Source organism: Leptodactylus fuscus, chromosome 8 (assembly GCF_031893055.1).
Source record: "Leptodactylus fuscus isolate aLepFus1 chromosome 8, aLepFus1.hap2, whole genome shotgun sequence".
Classification (NCBI taxonomy): domain Eukaryota; kingdom Metazoa; phylum Chordata; class Amphibia; order Anura; family Leptodactylidae; genus Leptodactylus; species Leptodactylus fuscus.
Genome location: NC_134272.1, coordinates 73,624,825 through 73,649,983, shown reverse-complemented (window position 1 = coordinate 73,649,983; position 25,159 = coordinate 73,624,825). Strand labels below are relative to the sequence as shown.

At 41.1% G+C, this 25,159-nt stretch overlaps 1 protein-coding gene across 1 annotated transcript in view; it reads left to right on the top strand.

Annotated features, from left to right (window-relative positions):
- B3GALT1 (beta-1,3-galactosyltransferase 1) overlaps positions 1–25,159 on the top strand; it is a 247,587-nt gene that overhangs the window by 68,114 nt on the left and 154,314 nt on the right. Inside the window, exon 2 of the mRNA XM_075284231.1 lies at positions 12,758–12,814. The gene's annotated coding sequence lies outside the window, so the exon portion shown is untranslated. The remainder of the gene's footprint in view (positions 1–12,757; positions 12,815–25,159) is intronic.

The window sequence follows — 25,159 nt, the reverse complement described above, 5'->3', positions numbered from 1 at the left end:
TTAAAAAACATGGCTGCTTTATTAGGAAGTGACCTCACTTACATTGGTCACATGGCAATGCTACAGGTCAGACTGAACTGCGACATGGCTATGTGACCAACAAACATGATGTCACTTCCTGAAAAACCGGCCTTGCTTTCTAATCCTGCACAACCCCTTTAAGGCTGGTATACTGTACGCCAGCTTAATAAATCGTCCACATGGTGCTCAGAAATGAGCACCATATTAATAAAGGACCTGAATGATGCGGAGGGTGTATTTTGTTTAGTGGAAAAATTCTTCAATTTTATAAAAACATAATGGGGACCCTTACTACGTTTTGCAATGGGGCCCTATGTTACCTGTGTATGTGTCCAAGTGCGGCTTTCTCTAGGAGGCTCCCGAGATGATGGGCTGAAGCTGACGGACTACTCCACTCCATTAGACTCTACTTACTGTGGCATGTATGGCAATTCCAACCTTAACCCTCCGGGGCTTTCCACAATTCCTTGTATGATGGCTAGGGATATTTTATTCCATTCAGCTTGGAGAAGACAGGTAAGTTCTTTCACCGATTTTGGACGGCTGCTGCGCCCCTTAGTTTGGTGATCCAGCTCATCCTAGAGGTCCTCGATAGGGTTCAAGTCTGGGCTCTGGGCAGGCCAATCCAGTCAGTTAACCCGATTGTCACTGTACCAAGCCATGGTAGACCTCGCTACATGACAGCTGGTGTTGTCATCCTGGAAGTATCATTGGTCCAACCCATAGAACCGCCATAATGTAGGAAGCACACTGTTATTTAAAATAGTGCAGTAGGCGTTGGCGTTGAGTTTACCATGCACTGGGTCCAAGGGTCCCAGTCCATACCAGAAGAAACACCCCCAGATAATAACTCCACCTCTGCAGAACTTTACTGGGTGTCCAAATACTTTTTGGCAGACAGTGTATTATCCCTAAGCCAAATCCATTAGTGCCCCAATAGGTCCCCAACTCCCATTGGTGACTTTACAATTTCAATTCACTCTAGTCAAGGTCAGCTGACCTGACAAGTAACTGGGGCGCTGCTATACTCCCCTTACAAACAACTCCTGTATCTGGGGTACAACATAATATACAGTGTTCCATACTTGTGTATCTCCAATTTTATATATTTTTTTGAGAATCCATTCCATTTGGGAATTGTTCTAATTGGCACGGGCCAAAAACTACCGGAGAGTTTTACACCTAAATATCAGGAACTGCCGTAGAGTATTATATTTTTGTCAGGACTTTGAGCTTGTAAAATTTTAGGACATGAGTTGTGTAATGCTTCATTTATGTCTTTCACAGTGGAGGCTATTACCGACTCAGTTATGGAGCTACGTAACATTTACCTGTCACCGGTGAGACAAAATGTTTCTTTTGTGAATTTTACAATCACCGCTGCCTGGTAACCAGCATGTTCGGAACAGAAGATGAAGGATGGATAGAGTAGATGTGCCCTGTTTTGTGCTGGTATCTTAAGTGTTATTTTAGATATTTTAGTCTTACAAATGGCAATAACCCTCGAGACAATATTCTGTTAAACCAATATATATCAAGCCTATTGAGAATTTGGGAGGACTGGCATTTGGGAATGTACACATTATATTTTTCTATTCTGTTCAACAAAGCTAAAGACCCAGAATATTTGTATGTCAACCTAGAGGGAAGCTACTGCATACTAAGAACCTGATCCTCCAAGGAAATGTGCCATTCCTTATCTTTCCTTTTGGCTGGACGTAAATGTATGTATTCTGAGATGAGTGGAATGAGATGACCGCCTTTGGAAAAAAATAGCCATGATTTTGTGATACTCTGTCAGGAGATGTATATGGTTTATGTTTCTATGAGTTGTTACGAAAATTACAACCTATGAAGGGTGTTGAGACCTTGTCATGATAATATATCGGATTGGCATCATGAGAAATTGGAGTCTTTAAAGGGTTTATGTCATCAGAAGTATTTATTATTCATAGGATATATAATTGTCGGGAAGGAATTTTTTCCCCTGAAATGGGGCAATTGGCATGAGCCTCATGGGGGGTTTTGCCTTCCCCTGGATCAACACTGTAGGGATTGTAGGGTTATAGGTTGAACTTGATAGACTAATGTCTTTATCCAACCTCATCAACTACATCAATTATGTAACTATGTAATTAATACCTGATAGGTGGGGATATAGATCCCGAGAATGTTGGGTCCTTTCCACCTGATCAACATTCAGCTTGACCGTGGGGAATGGAGAACCATTCACACAAGAGCACTGTTCTCTCACAAGGAGGCTTTAGGGGGACTTTTTGTCCCTGTTCTCCTGATAACTCGGGGAACCCATTAATTTGGCCCCTAGAGATGAAACCATTATCCACTCCACTGAGAATAGAAGATGAATGTCCATAATGGCACAACCCCTTTAAGATCTGGATTTCCAGATTGTGGTTACTGGTACTGTTTTGTGATTAAATTTATAAGGTAAAGGTGGTCTTTATAAAAGTGGGTCAGGAAAACATTGATATCATTAAATCTCCTTTCGGTAAAAAATTTTGGAGATAGCAAAAGCAAAAAAACAAACATAAGAATCCTTGTCCAAACCAAACTTATGGGAAGAATATGCAAATCTGCCTTCCATGATGTAATTAGGAAGACAGTTGCTGCCTCAGTATTGCAAACCAATAGAGGGCGCTCACTGGAATGTGCAAGCCTGTCTTAAGACAGGATTCCAGTGAAATAACCCAATAATGGCTGCTCCCTTTAGCCTCATGCCCGACCTTCCAAGAGGCCTTTGTTTAGCAATGAAGCTGGGATTATTACCAGATATAGTCTCTCAATCGAGGACAACTGTTTCGATCTGGTTGGATCTCTTCAGCCCGATGTAGAGAGGACTATAACCTGGTAGAGGTGAGAGGCTTAGACAGGGTTCGGGGAATATTGTCACTCCTTAGGGAGCGACCACCATATAGGTGTGTGGAGACTTGTTAAGCCTTTAGCACTCCACTTTGCAAGGAACTATGGGAAGAATATGCAAATCTGCCTTCCATGATGTAATTAGGAAGACAGTTGCTGCCTCAGTATTGCAAACCAATAGAGGGCGCTCACTGGAATGTGCAAGCCTGTCTTAAGACAGGATTCCAGTGAAATAACCCAATAATGGCTGCTCCCTTTAGCCTCATGCCCGACCTTCCAAGAGGCCTTTGTTTAGCAATGAAGCTGGGATTATTACCAGGTATAGTCTCTCAATCGAGGACAGCTGTTTCGATCTGGTTGGATCTCTTCAGCCCGATGTAGAGAGGACTATAACCTGGTAGAGGTGAGAGGCTTAGACAGGGTTCGGGGTTGCAAAGTGGAGTGCTAAAGGCTTAACAAGTCTCCACACACCTACATGGTGGTCTCTCCCTAAGGAGTGACAATATCCCCCAAACCAAACTTAGTCATCCATTTGGAATGGATTAACAAAAGGTCTCAGATAAGACCCAACTCACTGGGATAATGTAGGACATTTTGGAGAAAGACTCTTCCTAATTACTTACCACTTAGTATTCATGCAGTGGACAAATGGGACATTGTCAAGGTTTGGAAACGCTGCTGACTCTCAAGTTATGGTATCGTTCATACTATACTCTACTTATGACTTCTTCAGGTAGTCACATTCAGTAGGTTATTGTCTGTGGCCCTTCTGGTATTGTTGGGACTAACTAACCATTCAACATGTATTAGTCATTCAACTGATGATTATTCGAAAGATGTTAATGAAAAAAGGATAAGGTGTTTCGTATGTCAATGTGCCGAACGATAAGCTGGAATTGGTAACCTGTTGCAACGTGATGTAATATCTACTTCAATGAATACAACCAAAAATTCTTTTGTGTGTGCTGTGTAGTTAGCAATTCATAAAACAAATCTTGAATTTTGACCAAGGGAATCGCCTTCTCTCCTACCCATAGTCTTTAGCTTAAAAATTAGAAAAAGAGACCCAAAGGAATTTCAAGTAAAGAATTCAACCAGAGCCTGAGTTATCGAGATACATTATTAATAAGTGTCGTATCATTAGTTCTACATACAGATTCTCCATGTGGACTCTTTAGAGAAAAGGAGAGTTGAAACAGGTTTTACACACATTAACGAACAAAGGAAAAAAAATACACCATTGCCTGTTAACTGTTTGGTACTGAGGGTGAGTCATGGAAGCTTAGAAAGTGATTGCGTCCATACAGATGTAAAATGTATTCATAGTATCATCCCAAAGCATTGTGTGGATGTCGTCCCTAATTAAAGAGTCTTTTCTTCATCTAAGGGTCTCCCACCAAAAATTTGAAGTGTCAACAGTAGACAGAACTGGAACAATGGGTTGTACATTTGTAGAGGCAAACATAATATACATAAATCTGGTCTCGCGTTGCTCTTATTCCAATAATACAAGTTGCGTAGTTGGGTTTTTTAGGTTGTCGGTATTGTTCCACTTGCCAGATGTGTCTCCTGTTGTCATCAAAATCTGATCTAAATTGTTCTTCCATGCCAGAAGACGACATCAAATTAGTCCATGATATTGGACCATCGCTGATTTCCAAAGTGATGGGTTCTGGTGCTCTTTAGAGCCCTCAAAACCACTCTGACAAATCAAAGGTACTTGCTTGTAGACTCAATGTTGAGACCTAATGTTATTTATCTTAGGATATCTTAGAATTTTCCCTTTAAAAGGATTGTCTGGTCTGGCAAAATAAAAAGGGGAAATCCGGTGGATCAAATTATAGTCTATGGGGGCTGCGGGTTTCTGTGGGTGATCACTTTTTAAAGAGGACCTTTGATGTCCTCGGGCACATGCGGTTTTATATACCGCTAGAAAGCTGACAGAGCGCTGTCCCGTTATGTGCTCCAGGGCAAGAGATATCGGTGTTCAGCTAGACTGTCAGGAACGCCCTTCTGACAGTGGGCAGACATTGGTAACGACACTGATAACTCTTTCCCCGAGGCATATAACGTAAAGCCAACAGTCTGCTGAATTCAGTGCACTGTCGGCTTTCTAGCGGTATATAAAACCGCATGTGCCCGAGGACATAAAAGGTCCTCTTTAAGCGGATTGGGTTTCCGTTTTTCCTCTTACTGTCTATTGAAAGAAAATATGCACACTTGGTGTGAGCTCTGTCTGGAAAAGTAACTGGCCAAATGCAAGGGTTTTTTTGTCTTGAGTTTTTCAGATTTTTCCAATTTCTCTCAAATTTAGGAGTGAGTGAATTGATCATATCCATATCTCCCAGAATACATGTCCACCAAAAAACATCATTTCTTTGCTGAATCTTAAAAAAAAAAAAAAAAAAAAAAAAAAAATCAGCAGTAAATCATAAGTTGAAATGAGAAAAGCAGTGCCCCTAGTGACAAAATGGTGAGTCTCTTATCCCAACAGAAAACACAAATACCATATACACTCGAGTATAAGCCGACCCGAATATAAGCCGAAGCCCCTAATTTTACCACAAAAAATTGAGAAAACTTATTGACTCGAGTATAAGCCGAGGGGGGGGGGGGATGCAGCAGCTACTGGAAAATTTAAAAAATTAAAATGGTCGGAGTTTTTGGGTGCAGTAGTTACTGGGTGCTGGGAAAGGGGAGGGGGTGTTTTGGTTGTCTGTCTGCCCCTTCCCTGAGTTTGAGGACTGAATTTTTTTTCCCCCACTTGGACTTCAGTCTGGCTGAATATAGGATATCTGCAGTGCTCCTATTAACCCCTTCCCGACGGAACAGGAGCAATGCAGATACCCTATATTTAGTAGACCGGGCACTGTCAGACACAGGAATACCTAATGTGTATGTGTGTCACAGTCATTTTCTACTTTTATATGTATTCTAGGGAAAGGAGGGATGTAGAACTTTTATTTACTTTATTTTTTTTATTATATTATCATATATTTTATTATATTTTTTTTAAAGCTTCTTTTTTTTCACAATTTTATGGGAGATTCTATACATTACTATTGCGGCTGGTCATAGACCCCCCCCCCCCCTCCCCCCGCCCTCTCAAAAAAATAAAATAATTTTTTTTTTTTCTTGACTCGAGTATAAGCCGAGGGGGGCTTTTTCAGCACAAAAACTGTACTGAAAAATTCAGCTTATACTCAAGTATATACAGTATTCTTGGTTACTTTTATATTCATACTTGCAATGTTGTCTTGTAATTCCTTTATAAAGCGCTCCCTTCTATTCCACAGGTACACAACATTTTCCATCAAACATAGCAATGTAATTTCATGTAATCCTCCCGGAAAATGTGCCTGAAGAGCCCTTCATCTGCTGTGATTTTATTTAGGGAGTTATTACTCTATTGAATTTAGCAGTGGCCTTTATTCTATAATCTTTCCTAAAAAAAACCCAGAGTGGGATAGATCTTATGTAAACCAGACATTGATTTCTTAGAAAAAAGTGGGAGTGTGCAACAGTCACAGAGCTTGTCCCAAGACGGAATTGGTTTTCCAAGAAATACAGGATTTTAGGTGCAAGGAGCAATCAAATACACTGTCTACCAATAAGTATTTGGACACCCATGCAAATGAAGATATCTGTGGTCGTGATGTACGTCACGCTTTCCGCCATTAAATAGGAAACAGCATTGGCATTAGCCGCATGCAAGATGCCATGAAGTGCAGAGTTGCCCGATTTCGAGAAAGGGGTAATTGTGGGGTACCACAGAAATGGTCGATCCCTAAAGGACATAGCAAGCGAACTGAATTACCCAAAATCGACAGTGGCCTATGTGATTACGAAGTGGAAGATGAATGGTGATTGTCGTAATGTGCCCCGAGTCGGCCGACCCCTGAAACTGGGAGATAGAGAGCGACGAGTGCTGGCCAGAGAAACCGCCCCCAACCGATGCCTCACATACACATGGAGTGTCACCAGGTATCCGGGAGTATTGTATCGCTCAATCCCATCTGTAAGGAAGCATCTGCTGGGGAATACCAACTATTGGATAGAAAGAAATGTTGTTTTCCTATTCTACCACAGGTGGCCACATACTTATTGGTAGACGGTGTAAACTATTTTACTAGACATGCTCTGGTCTTATATAGACTATTTTTAAGCTGCTCACTTGAAATGATTCCTATTTTACAATTTAATAATTCACATTAAATTAAAATACAATTGGATAAGGATATCATTGAAGTCCAAGTATGAATACAGCGTAAGGTCAGACTCAGATATACCGTATCATGTACAACCTCGAACGTAGAGCCCCTCTCGGCCCTCCCACCATGCAGCCTTGTATTCTGCCTTACAAACAATAGTAGGATAGACTTCCATGATAATATGTTATGTGACAGCATGACACAATTCTTACACATGTATCTCTCATCATACGTGTAATCAGTCTACGTTATCACTTTAAGATATACCTGAGGTTGCACTATAATATAATACACTGGATGGTTATTACCATGTGACAGTCATATAATTTTCTATGTCACTTTACAGCATACATTATGGGTTATCCGCAGCCTATGACACAGTAGATTACATTTTGCCTCTCGGTGTCTGTGTACTTTTCTTCCATTGGCTAAATATATATTGGTATTCCCATTTTTATGCAAACAATTATACATTTTTGCACCAGGAAAGGTGTGTGGGGGTTTATCAGGAGATATGGACCAACAGATTTGCATTAACAAATGCCAGATATTTGTGAAAAGTTTAGTGCAAATCGACACTGACTAATCCCATAAACACCCCCAGAGGCAACAAACTCTCTAAGAAGAGTCAACTCTTTATAGGATTGGTGTATTTTATTATGGCACACTACAGATTAGAATTGCCATATGACCACTGGTCTTAAGAAATTCAGTGTAGTTGTTAAATATAATGCAAGGGTTGGAAAGTTCTCGTAGGACAGCACTTGGATTCAGGCCTACGATGGATTCAGCTTACCACCATGTTCCTCCATAGAATACATTTCCATATATTTCTTGGAAGACAGAATCTGCATAAGTATTATCCTACTAATATTATAAAGGAGAAAGTATGCGTGTTTGGATGTTTGTGAATTTGTGTGTCTGGATGTTTGGACAGGGGGTTGCCTGCGCCGCGCTCTGGAACGCCAGTTCGGCCAGCTGTCCCACAGCGTCTGCCGTGTCTGGACACTACAAGTCATCGGTGCACGGGAAGCCCAGGGTGTGGTGAGGCCGGGGCCACAGGTTGGTAGGGGGAAAGGGGACACACGGTCGGCAGGGTCTGGTGGGGGGAAAAGGGGGCACGGGGTAGGTAAGACGGGTGAAGAGGGCATGGGGTAGGAGGAAGGAGTGACCACATTGGGAAGCGGGTAGGGACAAATGGGGGTGGCAGGCACCAGGAGGGAGAGGAGGTAAAGAGTTCCAGCGGGTCGCAGGGTGGGAGGGCACAAAGTAGGTAAGACGGGGGAAGGGGGCATGGGGTACGGGGAAAAAGGGGGCACGGAGAAGATAACACAGGAGAAGGGGGCATGGGGTTAGGGGGGGAAGGGGGAACGTTCCTGAGGGGCAAAGGGGCATGGGGTAGGAGGAAGGAGTGACCACATTGGGAAGCGGGTAGGGAGAAACGGGGTAGCGGGCACCAGGAGGGAGAGGAGGTAAACAGTTCTAACGGGCCTCAGAGTGGGCCCCGAGGGTCCATGGACCCACAGGTGTAGGAAGGGCCCGCTGCGGACACAAGACAAAGGAACAAGCCTGTGCACCGCTCCAGGTGGGTCCTGCAGGGGGTCAGGGTTCCGCGGACGAAGTCGTGGGTAAAAGCTAGTAAGAAATAATGGGGTAAATTTATTAAGTCTGGTGTTTTCTTCGCCAGTCTTAATCCATTACTCCACTGGTTCAAGGTGTCCCAGGAATATTACAAGGCTCTGGTTTCTTAGTAATTCTGGAGTGCCAATGGAGGTTCCATGCGCCGTGATTGAAATCCACAGCAGTCAGGAACTAGAATAACTTAATATAGTAGATCGGATAGGCCGAGGCATCCCCAGATCACCTCGATCCTTGGACAACCATGCAAATGTGGTACAGAAATAGCAAAGTGACACATCCTTGGTGCAAATATGGGCCTTGTGCCAAAGGTATACAACAGAAAACAACCTGTTTTCTGGCATAGATGGTCATGTAAATTCTCAAAGTGTTCCTGAACTTTTACTATATAGGGAATACAAGTATTTGCAAAAACAGAGAGCTGAAAGGTCATCTGTTAGTCAGTCTTAGGTATCCTTGGGCTCCTTCCAACTTGGAGTGCTAAGTAAGACAACAACAGTGACTTGATATATAAGACACATGACCAAACCTCATTTACACACCTCTGTAAATATAACTAATGGTGTGTTAAAGGTAAAGCTTCACGTAAAAGTTTTGGCGCAGTGTGCGGTAGGCTTACATTTCTGGCTTTCAGGACCATAAAACTAGACATAAAATTTAGAGGCCATCAAAAAGATCTTAAAATAACCTTGGTAAAGCGACTAAGTCAAAGTAAACATTGTAAGCAGAACACCAGGAGGTGAGAGACGGTGGAAGCTATTTCATGCCTCATGTATCCAGCGCCACTGCAGACGGTGGGCTCAGTGTACTGGCGGTCCCAGGCCAAATGCCCCTTTTCTAAATTTGGCCATGAAATAAGCCTTGCGTTTTCTTCCACTGTGGAGCACGGGAGGGATTAGAAGCTATTTCATGGATCATCTCTCCAATCCCTTGTCTAGCGGACAGTCCCCTGTAGTGATGAGCAAATGTCCCCTTTTCATTACGACTGTCGATTGTGCATTGAGATGGCAATGGTGTAGAACAATGAACAGACTTTGTAACGTCAAATAACTTTTATGTTAACACGGCCTTATAAAATAGGATGGAACTGAACTGACATCATTTTGTTACAAAAGGTATTTGCTATTCAGGCTGCTGATATCCAGTCTACGATAGAGGAAAGCAGATTTTTTTTCAAGTTTTTTAATAAATTTGCAAATGCTCTTCATACAGTGTTGGCGCCTTAACTAGGACTTTTCACCATCTGGTCTATCAACAGGTCTTTATACCCTTCAATAGGCACTGCTCTACTGATTCAGTTGGATGTATTCTCTAGCCCCCACCATTCCTGAGTACTCATTTCTATTAGTCCATACTCTCATGTGGTCGGTGCCAGAAATTCTTCTCCACCCCAAAACCGCCCACGTGACAGTAGAGAGCCTAATTAACATTGTGGGTGCTGAAACTTGCAACACCGATTACTCAAGAATAGAGATGAGCGAACAGTAAAATGTTCGAGGTTCGATATTCGTTTCGAGTAGCCCCTCAATATTCGACTACTCGAATCGAATATTGAACCCTATTATAGTCTATGGGGGGAAAATGCTCGTTTCAGGGGTAGGCAACATTCGATCAAATTATATTTATCAAGTCCACAAGTGAGGGTCGGGCTGGATCCTCCGAGCAGTCTTCTCCTTGCAGCGTCCCCGCGGCATCTTCCGGCTCTTCATTCACTCTGCCAGGCATCGGGCCTGGGCAGAGCCGACTGCGCATGCCTGCACTACAAGCTGACATGCGCAGTCGGCTCTGCCCAGGCCCGATGCCTGGCAGAGTGAATGAAGAGCCGGAAGACGCCGCGGGGAAGCTGCAAGGAGAAGAGTTCTAAGGGCTAGTTCACACGCGAACTGCCCGCGCGGGTTTTGACACCGAGAGAGACGCGGCAAGCCGCGTCTCTCTCTGGTCAAAACCCGCCTGCCGCGACCATCGCGGTCGCGGCTTTCCCCTCCGCTGTCGGCTCAAATGAATGAGCTGACATAGGAGGGTGCTGCCGGGGGCGGAAGCCCCACGGCTCAACCCGCGCGGCTTCCGCCTGAAGATAGGACATGTCGCTTCTTTTCTCCGCTAGCAGCAGCCCGCCGCTAGCGGAAAAAAGAAGCCTGGCGGTCTGCATAGACCACCATTGTAAGGGGAGGTTTTTGACGCGAAATCCGCTGTCAGAAACCTCCCCTGGGCTCACGTGTGAACGAGCCCTATAGGTAGGAGAAGAACCAGCGTTGATTGGCCAACTGTATAGCATTCGGCCAATCAATGCTGGTTCTGCATCGAATTTTTACATTCGAATAGCGAGTGGTACTCGATCGAGTACGAGTATTTAGAATACCGTAGTATTCGAACGAATACCTACTCGCTCATCTCTACTCAAGAACCATAAGGACTAGAAAGGAAATTCCTAATAAAGGTGCCCAAAAACTCAGAATTGGTGAAGGTGATGAAAGTTCCTCTTTAACACCCCTATTGGTGGCTGCAGGTAGAATTTTTTCATTGCAAACTGGATTTTTAAAGGAAAGCACGGGATATAAAATTCTACATCAGAGAAATAACCCATTTAATAATGTTAATTTCATAGGTCGACCAGGAATTTTTGTTTATTTATGACCCAGCCTTAGGAACTGGAAGTAAGTGTCTCCATTCCCTGTATAGTTGTCAGATACAGGTACTGCAACTCATTTTGCGTTGACTTCAATGTATTGATAATGTACAGTAAAATGAATGGATCTTTTACAGTGATAGGCACTTAACATGAAAAAATATATATTGCATGACTCTTTATATGCTTTTGTCATGATACATATGTGGGCATGCACGACATTCTGTTGGGCAAAATGACAAATACAAGAAGGGAAACCCAATGTCTGAAAACTGGCATACAAGCCATAAAAAAACACAATTATTGTTTTCACATGTGAGTTTTAGTGCAAAAATTGCAACTCTATGAGTTTTGTACTGAACACGTTGCATTCCTCAAATTGGCCTGATGGGGTCATAGATGATGCAAGAAATCTGAACCAGCAAGGAGTTGGCATAGATTTCTCTTTAGGTACAAGGATCCCTGACGTTTCCCCTAAGTTATAATGCAAGCACCTAGTCCTAAATTATACGCACGCCGTAGCAGGACAGGGCATAGAAACACCAGTCTTGATAATCCAGACCCTATGCTTTTTGCCTAAATTTCCATAAAGATACAAAATGGCCAGCAAGAATTGTCGCAATCACTCGAAAATGAGATGAGTCTTCTTATCAGCAAACCATCTGGAGGATTTACTTTATTCTATAAATTTACAACCTGTGACACTGACAAGGACATGGAGATCATCCATCCAGATAGATTCCATATATGTATAGGTGTAAACTATGGGGGCGACATAGCATGCCGTCATGTGATACCAATGTGTGATCACAGGTATGTACTCCATAGTGTCACAATGAATCCGCCGTGCTGATGAGGTCAATAATAAGACAGGATTACGGCTGTTGGCGGCCATGGCTTCTGTTTTGTGTGGGCGTTCGGTATCACCTCCTTTTATAAACCTGTGACCACTATATAACACATACATGTGTTTGTAAGTATATACTGTTCACACATATGTAACACAGCCTACGTCAGTTCGGTTGGCGAGAGCTGCTTCGCTTCTTATGTATTAACTCCTGAGTGACCATATTTACTAGAAGAAAGAGCAATGTGATGTGCAGTGTTGTATAATAGGGGCACTTGTAAACCCCCTGTATGGTGACCAAGAAGTCAATGGACATGGTTATCCTCTATATTGAACAGAAAACTACACATTGTTGCTATATACAGTTTATATGCTGGGTATATATTGTAATTGGCTTCATATACTCTTAGATGCTGAAAGGCTACACCATCGTGGCATTATAGGATTGGGACTCACTTAAGATACAGATAGAGAAATAAAATAAGATCATGTGGCCGATCTCAATAATGTGAATTCTTTCTTTTTTTCTTATAGTTTATTTGCTGGATTGAAGATAGATGAGAAGAACACATAATGTTTCGAGGGTCCCAGGTATCTCCCCTGACATAATATGCAATTATCTTATCTTATCTTATCTATCTATGTATCTATCTATTTATCTATGTTACCAGATTACACCTGATTCACATCTGCATTTGGGAACCCCTCCAAAAGGAAACCTATACGCATTAAAAAGCGGCTACCTGGGAAACCCGCAGACCCCATAGACTATAATGGGGTCCGTGTGGAAACCATACAAACCCCATTATAGTCTATGGCGTCTGCGGGTTTCCCAGTTAACCGCTTTTTAATGCATATAGGTTTCCTTTCAGGGGGTTCACAAAGTGGACTACCCGAACAGAAACCTGAACACAGATATTAAAGGGGCCTAAGACCTCAGTGGTGCAGTAAAGTTTTGCCGGTCTTTGAGTTCCGGAGCGCCCCTGTGCCTTATAACAGTTGGTTTTCTTCTATGCTTTGTAAAGGTCACGATTACATTCATGGTCTGATGGATGGCGGCGTCTGTAACATACATAATCACAGTTCTGGTATTCAGAGGCAAAGTACAACATGATGGAGTACGGTAGTTTTTAAGAACAAGGGCTATTATTGAATCTTATAAAAACTGCAGTTGATGTTCTTATGTGGGAACAAATGGTTAAGAAACAATAAATATAACAAATATACTACAATGTTTCTAATCCTGAGAGCAATGATCACTGTACAGGACATAGATTGGTGGCAAGGTCAGCGCTTATTGTTACTAAATATTATGTTTGTATTCATCTGGAACTGCTGAAAGAGACAGACCTGATACTGAACGTCACAGCCGGAGATTGCTACAATGATATCCAGTCTGGACAAATAACTTTCAGCTAAAAATTCTGAGCAAATCTATTTATTAACAGCAAACAGCAATGAGAAATGGAGAAACAAAGAAACTCAGAACGTCTCAAAGCAATATATTATACGACAATTAGGCTTCATTTACATAACACCAAAAACCATTTTAGGACACCACCTTAGGCTAAGGCCCCACCAGCTGTAATTGCAGCGATAAAGTGCTGCGGAAAGAACCGCTGTGTGGTCGTATTCCGGTTCTTTCTGCAGCGCTTTGAAGAGAAGGTTCACTGAGTTTTCCTCTGCGGACTTTCTCTTCCCATTATATCTATGGGAAAGCTGCCACGTTTCCGTAGATATATTTGACATGCTGCGATTTGCAAAGCCGCAACGGCTTTGCAAATCGCAGCGTGTCCGCGTTGCGATTTCTTCTGCAAAGTGGGTATGGGTTTCGCATGAATCCAATCCCCTTTGCTTGCACTGTAAAATACTGCGGGCAAATTGAGGCGTTTATGTCCCGTGGGGCTCCGGCCTTATAGTGTTTATGGCTGCTATGAAAATGCAGCAGAAAAAAAAAAACTTGGAGGAAAAGCTGTGTTTCCAAAAACAGAGCTCAGCTTCTCTCCTCTATCATATAACCCTATATATCACAGAGCTCAGCTTCTCTCCTCTATCATATAACCCTATATATCACAGAGCTCAGCTTCTCTCCTCTATGATATCACCCTATATATCACAGAGCTCAGCTTCTCTCCTCTATCATATATCTCTATATATCACAGAGCTCAGCTTCTCTCCTCTATCATATAACCCTATATATCACAGAGCTCAGCTTCTCCCCTCTATCATATAACCCTATATATCACAGAGCTCAGCTTCTCTCCTCTACCATATAACCCTATATATCACAGAGCTCAGCTTCTCTCCTCCATCATATAACCCTATATATCACAGAGCTCAGCTTCTCTCCTCCATCATATAACCCTATATATCACAGAGCTCAGCTTCTCTCCTCCATCATATAACCCTATATATCACAGAGCTCAGCTTCTCCCCTCTATCATATAACCCTATATATCACAGAGCTCAGCTTCTCTCCTCTACCATATAACCCTATATATCACAGAGCTCAGCTTCTCTCCTCCATCATATAACCCTATATATCACAGAGCTCAGCTTCTCTCCTCTATCATATAACCCTATATCACAGAGCTCAGCTTCTCTCCTCTATCATATAACCCTATATATCACAGAGCTCAGCTTCTCTCCTCTATGATATCACCCTATATATCACAGAGCTCAGCTTCTCTCCTCCATCATATAACCCTATATATCACAGAGCTCAGCTTCTCTCCTCTATCATATAACCCTATATCACAGAGCTCAGCTTCTCTCCTCTATCATATAACCCTATATCACAGAGCTCAGTTTCTCTCCTCTATCATATAACCCTATATATCACAGAGCTCAGCTTCTCTCCTCTATCATATAACCCTATATCACAGAGCTCAGTTTCTCTCCTCTATTATATATCTCTATATATCACAGAGCTCAGCTTCTCTCCTCTATCATATAACCCTATATATCACAGAGCTCAGCTTCTCCCCTCTATCATATAACCCTATATATCACAGAGCTCAGCTTCTCTCCTCTACCATATAACCCTACATATCACAGAGCTCAGCTTCTCTCCTCTATCATATAACCCTATATCACAGAGCTCAGCTTCTCTCCTCTATCATATAACCCTATATCACAGAGCTCAGCTTCTCTCCTCTATCATATAACCCTATATATCACAGAGCTCAGCTTCTCTCCTCTATCATATAACCCTATATATCACAGAGCTCAGCTTCTCTCCTCTATTATATAACCCTATATATCACAGAGCTCAGCTTCTCTCCTCCATCATATAACCCTATATATCACAGAGCTCAGCTTCTCTCCTCTATCATATAACCCTATATCACAGAGCTCAGCTTCTCTCCTCTATGATATCACCCTATATATCACAGAGCTCAGCTTCTCTCCTCTATTATATAACCCTATATATCACAGAGCTCAGCTTCTCTCCTCTATCATATAACCCTATATATCACAGAGCTCAGCTTCTCTCCTCTATGGTATAACCCTATATATCACAGAGCTCAGATTCTCTCCTCTATAATATAACCCTATATATCACAGAGCTCAGCTACTCTCCTCTATGGTATAACCCTATATATCACAGAGCTCAGCTTCTCTCCTCTATCATATAACCCTATATATCACAGAGCTCAGCTTCTCTCCTCTATCATATAACCCTATATATCACAGAGCTCAGCTTCTCTCCTCTATCATATAACCCTATATATCACAGAGCTCAGCTTCTCTCCTCTATCATATAACCCTATATATCACAGAGCTCAGCTTCTCTCCTCTATCATATAACCCTATATATCACAGAGCTCAGCTTCTCTCCCCTATCATATAACCCTATATATCACAGAGCTCAGCTTCTCTCCTCTATCATATAACCCTATATATCACAGAGCTCAGCTTCTCTCCTCTATCATATAACCCTATATATCACAGAGCTCAGCTTCTCTCCTCTATCATATAACCCTATATATCACATAGCTCAGCTTCTCTCCTCTATCATATAACCCTATATATCACAGAGCTCAGCTTCTCTCCTCTATCATATAACCCTATATATCACAGAGCTCAGCTTCTCTCCTCTATCATATAACCCTATATATCACAGAGCTCAGCTTCTCTCCTCTATCATATAACCCTATATATCACACAGCACAGCTTCTCTCCTCTATCATATAACCCTATATATCACAGAGCTCAGCTTCTCTCCCTCTATCATATAACCTTTATAACACAGAACTCAGCTTCTCTCCTCTATCATATAATCCTAAATATCACACAGCTCAGCTTCTCTCCTCAACTGCTAGATGAAATTTTCTGCTTCCCATTCACTTCAATAGAAGTTATGAGGCGGAACTTGCTTGAAGATCAAACAAGATATTTGTATTTATGTATTGAAACCAATGGAACTGCATTCCGGCAATATTTGGAGCTTATTCTGAGATGTAATTCGCCTCAAATTCATCTCCAAATTCCCTTGTGTGAACAAACCATTAGGCATGTGATTGCCTCCCCTGGGCTCACTATTGTTATACTGTATAGTCTGGAAAAAAATCCAGAGAACAGACATGATTTGTGGGTAGTGAACCTGAAATTTTTTAAAAAAAATTCACGACTGGCCAGGCTTCTTATAAATTTATTCACTCATCTGTAATACTTAATATTCATGTTCTCTGGCACATTAAGAGTTAATGAAAACCGCAGGGACGATGATCATTTCAGGGATGTTCAGGGACAGCGGAGTGACAAGTCACTGGATATATCAGACCATCCTCAGGGAACGCTGCCAACATATCAATTGAGGAAGTTTACAGGAATAGTAGGAAAGGTCCAGCAATAACCAAAACTGAGCAGTAAAAATGAAATATATGGGAGCCTTGAATGTTTAATCTGGAGATAAGGTTGGTGACCTGAAATAAATGGGAGAAGCAGGAGGCAGCAAGAAGGAGCTATATATATAAGGACTTGGCACGCCGAAGTATGTAATTACCAGAAAGCAATTTGTAAAGTTGTATGCATTCTAATTAGCATAATGTAGACTTAGTGGTTTATAAAGCACACACTGCCGAAAATGCTGAGTTATAAGCCGGGATACAAATGTTTTCCAAAAGGCATCAACGTCCACATTCAGTCCTCGCAACAGAGAAATGGCATCATTATCCAATTTAGCTATCTCGTATAAATTATGTGGACTGCAGTCGTAGACCAGGGCTCAAGGGATGTTTGCAAGTAAAACTATCATAACATTGAAAAATGAATCAAGTTGTACAGAATCAAATATGTTTACAGATGGAACTGGATTTGGTGCTGCATTGAGCCTGGCGGCAGACTATGTAGTTGTAGGGGTCCTTATAGTCAGGGGTGGCCAAAACTTATTTAGGAAACCCTTCTTCAAAGGAATCCCATTGTTAGAATCTGTTCACATTACACTGTGGCTCTAGGCTTGGTGTACTGTATAGGCAGGGAGAAGTCCCACCATATCCGTAGGGCTCCATTCACAAGCAAAATGTGCCCTCTGGCTCTGCCACACAAGTATACAACAATATACCTCTCTATTCTATGGCAAGGAATAGCATTGTAGACAATGGTAGACTGAAAACAATGTATACTGCGCTGCATGGAATTAACTAGACAATTATTTTTCAATTTGAGCTTATGAAGGACATATTGCACTGTTTACCAATGAATTGGGATATAATGCAGTCTTCACACCAAGGTATATGTTGAGAGCTTTCCATGGTGTATACCATGAAGGGGGAGAAATGGCCCAAGAATCATAGAAAGGGGTAATGAAGATTGTGGTGGGGATTTTTATCTTTTCTATGGAACACTCTTTCTTCAATGGATGTCACTGTCATGAGTCCAATGTAAAACCTGAGATAACACATTATGACATTACAGTAAGTTGTACCAAATGGTGAAATGTGCAATAATGCAAATGATAAAAAAAGCTCTACTACATTCACTGTAACTACCGTAATATTCTCATCTCAGCCTTGGTGACAGTAGTCTTTTGTCTTGATAGGTTGCCAATGGATATGACCATTAATGAAGGAACTTTCTATGGTCTGAGACTTCTCAGAAATCCAGCCATGATGTCCTTATTGTGGTCAGGTTATCTTCTCATACATGTAGTGTCCTCCTGATAACCAGCCATGATGTCCTTATTGTGGTCAGGTTATCTTCTCATACATGTAGTGTCCTCCTGATAACCAGCCATGATGTCCTTATTGTGGTCAGGTTATCTTCTCATACATGTAGTGTCCTCCTGATAACCAGCCATGATGTCCTTATTGTGGTCTGGTTATCTTCTCATACATGTATTGTCCTCCTGATAACCAGCTATGATGTCCTTATTGTGGTCGGGTTATCTTCTCATACTTGTAGTGTCCTCCTGATAACCAGCCATGATGTCCTTATTGTGGTCAGGTTATCTTCTCATGCATGTAGTGTCCTCCTGATAACCAGCCATGATGTCCTTATTGTGGTCAGGTTATCTTCTCATGCATGTATTGTCCTTCTGATAACCAGCTATGATGTCCTTATTGTGGTTGGGTTATCTTCTCATGCATGTATTGTCCTCCTGATAACCAGCTATGATGTCCTTATTGTGGTCAGGTTATCTTCTCATGCATGTAGTGTCCTCCTGATAACCAGCTATGATGTCCTTATTGTGGTCGGGTTATCTTCTCATGCATGTAGTGTCCTCCTGATAACCAGCCATGATGTCCTTATTGTGGTCAGGTTATCTTCTCATGCATGTATTGTCCTCCTGATAACCAGCTATGATGTCCTTATTGTGGTCGGGTTATCTTCTCATGCATGTAGTGTCCTCCTGATAACCAGCTATGATGTCCTTATTGTGGTCGGGTTATCTTCTCATGCATGTAGTGTCCTCCTGATAACCAGCCATGATGTCCTTATTGTGGCCGGGTTATCTTCTCATACATGTAGTGTCCTCCTGATAACCAGCCATGATGTCCTTATTGTGGTCAGGTTATATTCTCATGCATGTAGTGTCCTCCTGATAACCAGCCATGATGTCCTTATTGTGGTCAGGTTATCTTCTCATACTCAACTTTTCCACAATAAGGAAATCATGGCTGGGTTCTTGCAAAGTCCCTGACCACAGAAAGTTCCTTCATTCAAGACAAAAGACTGTCACCATTAAGATAATTAGACAAAGTCTTTAAAACACTGCAAATTGTTATTTATTTATATTCACACATTTGATATTGTTATATTTATGGTCATAGCCATTGTTTACTGACCAAGATATCAGACTGTCACCACTACGATGGATGGAGGAAATCATTAAAACGGCATTTTTTAAAAAAAATTTGCAAAAACTTTAAAATTAAATTAGGGAAAAACTTTTAATTGACTAAAACTATAAATACGGTTATGTTCATGGGAAAATCCCTTCAATTCTACAGACTAAATAAAGCAGCCTATAGCCTTGTAATGGCTGGGCAATAAACTGCAGGGAACTTGAGATTTCCAGGAGTACATTGCTCTATTTTTGTGAAGGAGCAATTATGGCTGCTATTATGTCATTTCACTTTATGGATACTTCACTACTTTGTGCATCGTGACTGTCTTCGAGTCAGGTTAATGTAGTAGGTTATGGAGGATCTGTCGCCTCTCCAGACTTGTCTGCATTAGTAAATACTTGTATTCCCCCATCCACAAGTCATTGACGTGCAGCTTACACCTAGAAGAAATCATGGACGTGCACACTTTCCATAGTCTAGACGAGGGAAGCTATTCTTCTGTTACTATGGGAACTAGTGTCAGATTTTGCAGAGCCTTGTATGTGTTGTATATAATATATTTCCTTTTTGGCTCTCAGAAATACAATTGTTAGTCGACTGAAAGCTTTCAAGAGCCATCTGACCAAGAACAATGCATGTTATTCCATTTATGTGAAGCAATTACGTTGTTATAATGGTTTGGCCCTTAACCTCCCAATACCATTGTGCGAGGGGCGGAAGTGTATTGTATTTCTACAGTTTCCACAAGTCTGTTTGCTGTAAGCTTATATATACCATAAGCAAATACATTGTATATCCTATATTATCTATATTACCAGTCAGACAAGCTGAGCTCTGTGATATATAGGGTTATATGATAGAGGAGAGAAGCTAAGCTCTGTGATATATAGGGTTATATGATAGAGGAGAGAAGCTGAGCTCTGTGATATATAGGGTTATATGATAGAGGAGAGAAGCTGAACTCTGTGATATATAGGGTTATATGATAGAGGAGAGAAGCTAAGCTCTGTGATATATAGGGTTATATGATAGAGGAGAGAAGCTGAGCTCTGTGATATATAGGGTTATATGATAGAGGAGAGAAGCTAAGCTCTGTGATATATAGGGTTATATGATAGAGGAGAGAAGCTGAGCTCTGTGATATATAGGGTTATATGATAGAGGAGAGAAGCTGAGCTCTGTGATATATAGGGTTATATGATAGAGGAGAGAAGCTAAGCTCTGTGATATATAGGGTTATATGATAGAGGAGAGAAGCTGAGCTCTGTGATATATAGGGTTATATGATAGAGGAGAGAAGCTGAGCTCTGTGATATATAGGGTTATATGATAGAGGAGAGAAGCTGAGCTCTGTGATATATAGGGTTATATGATAGAGGAGAGAAGCTGAGCTCTGTGATATATAGGGTTATATGATAGAGGGAGAGAAGCTGAGCTCTGTGATATGTAGGGTTATATGATAGAAGAGAGAAGCTGAGCTCTGTGATATATAGGGTTATATGATAGAGGAGAGAAGCTGAGTTCTGTGATATATAGGTTATATGATAGAGGAGAGAAGCTGAGCTCTGTGATATATAGGGTTATATAATAGAGGAGAGAAGCTGAGCTCTGTGATATATAGGGTTATATGATAGAGGAGAGAAGCTGAGCTCTGTGATATATAGGGTTATATGATAGAGGAGAGAAGCTGAGCTCTGTGATATATAGGTTATATGATAGAGGAGAGAAGCTGAGCTCTGTGATATGTAGGGTTATATGATAGAGGAGAGAAGCTGAGCTCTGTAATATATAGGGTTATATGATAGAGGAGAGAAGCTGAGTTCTGTGATATATAGGGTTATATGATAGAAGAGAGAAGCTGAGCTCTGTGATATATAGGGTTATATGATAGAGGAGAGAAGCTGAGTTCTGTGATATATAGGTTATATGATAGAGGAGAGAAGCTGAGCTCTGTGATATATAGGGTTATATAATAGAGGAGAGAAGCTGAGCTCTGTGATATATAGGGTTATATGATAGAGGAGAGAAGCTGAGCTCTGTGATATATAGGGTTATATGATAGAGGAGAGAAGCTGAGCTCTGTGATATATAGGTTATATGATAGAGGAGAGAAGCTGAGCTCTGTGATATGTAGGGTTATATGATAGAGGAGAGAAGCTGAGCTCTGTAATATATAGGTTATATGATAGAGGAGAGAAGCTGAGCTCTGTGATATATAGGGTTATATGATAGAGGAGAGAAGCTGAGCTCTGTGATATATAGGGTTATATGATAGAAGAGAGAAGCTGAGCTCTGTGATATATAGGGTTATATGATAGAGGAGAGAAGCTGAGCTCTGTGATATATAGGTTATATGATAGAGGAGAGAAGCTGAGCTCTGTGATATATAGGGTTATATGATAGAGGAGAGAAGCTGAGCTCTGTGATATATAGGGTTATATGATAGAGGAGAGAAGCTGAGCTCTGTGATATATAGGGTTATATGATAGAGGAGAGAAGCTGAGCTCTGTGATATATAGGATTATATGATAGAGGGGAGAAGCTGAGTTCTGTGATATATAGGATTATATGATAGAGGGGAGAAGCTGAGCTCTGTGATATATAGGGTTATATGATGGAGGAGAGAAGCTGAGCTCTGTGATATATAGGTTATATGATAGAGGAGAGAAGCTGAGCTCTGTGATATATAGGGTTATATAATAGAGGAGAGAAGCTGAGCTCTGTGATATATAGGGTTATATGATAGAGGAGAGAAGCTGAGCTCTGTGATATATAGGGTTATATGATAGAGGAGAGAAGCTGAGCTCTGTGATATATAGGTTATATGATAGAGGAGAGAAGCTGAGCTCTGTGATATGTAGGGTTATATGATAGAGGAGAGAAGCTGAGCTCTGTAATATATAGGTTATATGATAGAGGAGAGAAGCTGAGCTCTGTGATATATAGGGTTATATGATAGAGGAGAGAAGCTGAGCTCTGTGATATATAGGGTTATATGATAGAAGAGAGAAGCTGAGCTCTGTGATATATAGGGTTATATGATAGAGGAGAGAAGCTGAGCTCTGTGATATATAGGTTATATGATAGAGGAGAGAAGCTGAGCTCTGTGATATATAGGGTTATATGATAGAGGAGAGAAGCTGAGCTCTGTGATATATAGGGTTATATGATAGAGGAGAGAAGCTGAGCTCTGTGATATATAGGGTTATATGATAGAGGAGAGAAGCTGAGCTCTGTGATATATAGGATTATATGATAGAGGGGAGAAGCTGAGTTCTGTGATATATAGGATTATATGATAGAGGGGAGAAGCTGAGCTCTGTGATATATAGGGTTATATGATGGAGGAGAGAAGCTGAGCTCTGTGATATATAGGTTATATGATAGAGGAGAGAAGCTGAGCTCTGTGATATATAGGGTTATAGGATAGAGGAGAGAAGCTGAGCTCTGTGATATATATGGTTATATGATAGAGGAGAAAAGCTGAGCTCTGTGATATATATGGTTATATGATAGAGGAGAGAAGCTGAGCTCTGTGATATATAGGTTATATGATAGAGGAGAGAAGCTGAGCTCTGTGATATATAGGTTATATGATAGAGGAGAGAAGCTGAGCTCTGTGATATATAGGGTTATATGATGGAGGAGAGAAGCTGAGCTCTGTGATATATAGGGTTATATGATGGAGGAGAGAAGCTGAGCTCTGTGATATATAGGGTTATATGATGGAGGAGAGAAGCTGAGCTCTGTGATATATAGGGTTATATGATGGAGGAGAGAAGCTGAGCTCTGTGATATATAGGTTATATGATAGAGGAGAGAAGCTGAGCTCTGTGATATATAGGGTTATATGATGGAGGAGAGAAGCTGAGCTCTGTGATATATAGGGTTATATGATGGAGGAGAGAAGCTGAGCTCTGTGATATATAGGGTTATATGATGGAGGAGAGAAGCTGAGCTCTGTGATATATAGGGTTATATGATGGAGGAGAGAAGCTGAGCTCTGTGATATATAGGGTTATATGATAGAGGAGAGAAGCTGAGCTCTGTGATATATAGGTTATATGATAGAGGAGAGAAGCTGCCAGGATGTCATTTTTTGAGTGCACTATAAGCAAAAAAACATGCTGTGATCACAACAACTGTCACTCGGAGACAGACTGCACTGATGTATAATGATGCTGTATAAACGTAAGATTGACACAGAAAAGAATCTGTGCCACTGGCACTACATGCAAAAAAAATGAGAGATGTCATTTATCTAGGGATGATCAAATCCATTCACACCGTCAAATTTTCCAAAAAATTTTGGGCACTGGTTGAGAAAGTTAAACTTTTTAAAGATTTTGCAAAGTCAGATACACCAGATCTGAGAAAAGTGATTGTGCTCTAGTTCAGCTCTGTTATATTTTATAAATTCAGCTCTGCAGCATTGCAACGTCCTTGTTCACGTTAATACATCTCCTATCATGGTCTTAATTAGAATAATAGATTAGATTCACATCTGGTTTTTATATTCCTAATTTTTGCAATCTCCTAGAAAGCCTCTCCTGTAAGTGACGCACGCTATGGATTATTATGCCGGCCGTGTATTTACATACTATAGGATCTAGAAGTAATTCAAACCCTGTTTAAGTCTCATTATCAGGTTTTATTGTGCAGAGAAGGACGCAGGAGATCCAGCTGCTTCTATACTGCTTCCCTGCCCTACTTTATCCTATCATTAGCGGTGATGGAATAGAGCGCGGGGCTGAGGGCAGACTTTAGAGATTAGGAATTAAGAAAAATTGAATCACCCAGAAATGTAAGAACCTCTTAGTCTTCTCATCCTGGAAAGAGAAATACCAGGAAAATACACGAGAAGATTGAAGAGCGCATGTGTAAATAGAGCGTACATGTGAAGATCAATATCTGGGGGCAACACGTGTAACAGAACGAAACCTCGAAGATCTTATAGAAGATGGATCTGTAGGGACCTTGTCTCAAGAGCAGAAGTGTTTACGACAAGGTTTAGAGTCAAGTGGTAAGAGGTTGTGAATTCCATCCCGTACAATAATATATATGTAGCGTACATACTACACGTTTGGAGTTGGACTAACCTGCTAGAGTACCAGAGATCCTCCAGGGAACGCAGGCTCAGATATATTAAGGGCTCCGAATGTCCAGCCAATGACAATCCCATTTGGAGCTGACTTTGAACTAATCGCTTACCACGAGCGTCTACATCATAGATCACAAATAACCTATTAGATGTTATAGATGATATGTCCGACGTGTATGATGAAAGTTAAAGCGTATTATTTCCCCTTGTGGGCTCAAAGAACTGCAGTCTGATTCTGTAATTATATTTCAGAGCTGAATTCACTATCCTGCAGGCTTCAGAGCTGAAATCGTCCAACACAATAACATCATCAGCATAAGATTCAGCACTTCTGGATATTATACAAGATATATATATATATATATATATATATATATATATATATATATATATATATACAAACATTAAAGGAATTGTCTAGTTTCGGACAAATAGCGGGAGATAAATGTTATTGTTTGTATGATAAAAGGTTGTACAATTTTCCAATATATTTTCTGTACCAATTATTTATGGTTTTCTACATCTTGGTTTGCTGGCATTCAT